Source organism: Ornithorhynchus anatinus, chromosome 3 (assembly GCF_004115215.2).
Source record: "Ornithorhynchus anatinus isolate Pmale09 chromosome 3, mOrnAna1.pri.v4, whole genome shotgun sequence".
Classification (NCBI taxonomy): domain Eukaryota; kingdom Metazoa; phylum Chordata; class Mammalia; order Monotremata; family Ornithorhynchidae; genus Ornithorhynchus; species Ornithorhynchus anatinus.
The window spans coordinates 2,577,638-2,579,908 of NC_041730.1; the positions used below are offsets into that span (position 1 = coordinate 2,577,638).

At 57.9% G+C, this 2,271-nt stretch overlaps 1 non-coding gene across 1 annotated transcript; it reads right to left on the minus strand.

The window, feature by feature from the left end:
- Positions 1-638: 638 nt before the first annotated feature.
- LOC114810525 lies at positions 639-764 on the minus strand. The gene has a single exon (XR_003758224.1). It is a non-coding gene; the product is annotated as a U6atac minor spliceosomal RNA (small nuclear RNA).
- Between the last annotated feature and the right edge of the window lie 1,507 nt (positions 765-2,271).

The window sequence follows — 2,271 nt, forward strand, 5'->3', positions numbered from 1 at the left end:
GAAGGGTCGGCCGTGGAGGGGAGGGCTCGGTCACCCGCAAATGGGAGGGCTGAGTTCCAGGTTCTGTTGGTTTGGTTTTGATTAATGGTATTTCTTAAGAGCTTACCATGTGCTAGGCACTGTACTGGACACCTAGGAGTAGGTACAGCAATGGCGGCATTCGTTAAGCGCTATGTGCCGGGCACTGTGCTAAGCCCTGCGGTAGACAAATCGGGTTGGACACGGTCCCTGTCCCACGTGGGGTTCACCGTCGCAATCCCCGTTTTCCAAATGAGGTATCTGAGGCCCAGAGAAGTCAATGATAATGTTGGTATTTGTTAAGCGCCTACTACGTGCAGAGCGCTGTTCTGAGCTCTGGGGGAGATACAGGGTAAAAATAATAATGATAATGTCGGTATTTGTTGAGCGCTTACTAAGTGCAGAGCGCTGCTCTAAGCGCTGGGGGAGATACGGGCTCATCGGGTCGTCCCACGTGAGGCTCACGGTCTTCGTCCCCCTTTCCCAGATGAGGGAACGGAGGCCCAGGGAAGGGAAGTGACTCGCCCACAGTGCTACAGCTGACAAGTGGCAGAGCGGGATTCGAACCCACGACCCCTGCCTCCCAAGCCCTGGCTCTTTCCACTGAGCCACGCTGCTTCTCGAGAACCTGGTTAGATGCCACGAAGGAGGTGGCAGTGCCTTAACCACGTGGGTGGTAAAGGCCGCTGGGACCTCTTCCAACCTCCCCGAGGGGACTGCTAACCTTCTCTCCTTTCGTACGACCCGGTGAAGTGACTTGCCCAAGGTAATCGGGTTACAGCGAAAGGCTGGAGGGCTCCCCTCCCAACCCCCCGGATGGGGGTGATCCCGTTCATTTATTCCATCGCGTTTATTGAGCCCTTCCTCTGTGCAGAGCACCGTACTAAGCGCGATAGACCGTGACGCTCGGTCGGTCAGTCAGTCGTATTTACTGAGCGCTTACTGTGTGCGGAGCGTCGCACTAAGCCCTTGGAAAGTACAGTTCAACAACTAATAGAGACAGTCCTTGCCCACAAGAGTCTAGAAGGTGCGTTTGGGGGGTCGGGGGACGCAGTTAGCAATACAAGTCAATAAAATTACAGATGGGGACGTAAGCTGAGAGAGGGAAGGGCAAAGAGAGCAAGACAAGGAGACGCGGAAGGGAGTGGGAGATGAGGAAAAGTGGGGCGTAGTCAGGGAAGGCTTCCTGGAGGAGGTGGGCCTTCAATAAGGCTTTGAAACGGGGGGGGAGGGGGGAGTCGTCGTCTGTGGGATCCGAGGAGGGGGGAGGCTGTTCCAGGTCAGAGGCCGGACGTGGGCCGGGGGTCGACGGCGGGACGGGCGAGAAGGAGGCCCGGCGAGGAGGCGAGCGATGGGACAATGGATCCATTGATGGATAGCTCTGAGCCTCAGTTTCCCCACTTTAGAGAGGGAGATTGCCCTACCCCCCTAACAGGCAGCCGGTCCAGTTCCCAGCCCCGGCCCGGCGCCGGCGGTGCTACCGGTCGTGTCCCCCTAGGAGCCTGGACGGCTGGGGGACGACCAACCGTGAGAGGCCGCGTGGCTCCGCGGTGAGAGCCCGGGCTCGGGAGTCAGAGGTCGTGGGTTCTAATCCCGGCTCTGCCGCCTGTCAGCGGTGTGACTTTGGGCAAGTCACTTCACTTCTCTGTTCCTCAGTTACCTCATCTGTAAAGCGGGGATGAAGACTGTGAGCCTCAGGCGGGACAACCCGATTACCTTGTATCTACCCCAGTGTTCAGAACAGTGCTCGGCACAGAGTAAGCGCTCAACAAATACCAACATCATTATTAACGGCGATAACCAGGGTCGCCCCTTCCCGGCACCTGCCGTGTCTCCAGACTGTCCTCAACCCTGAGCCCCTCGAGGAAGCACGGCAGGTTCGTTTCATTCTAGCCGGGATAACACCGCCGGCCAGGATAACACCACCCGACCCCCAAGGAAGCACCACAGGTTCACTTCATTCCACCCGGGGTAACACCACTGGCTGTGAAGCGGCACGGCCTAGTGGATAGAGATCCACTATGGCCTGGGAGTCAGAAGGTCAGGAGTTCTAATGCCGACTCCGCCGCTCGTCTGCTGTGTGACCTTGGCCGCTTCACTTCCCTTCCCTGAGCCTCAGTCCCCTCATCCCGAAAACGGGGATTGGGACCGTGAGCCCCACATAGGACAGGGATTGTGTCCAACCCGATTAGCTTGTGTTCACCCCCCCTCCCCCCAGCGCTTAGTATAGTGCCTGGCACATAGTAAGTGTTT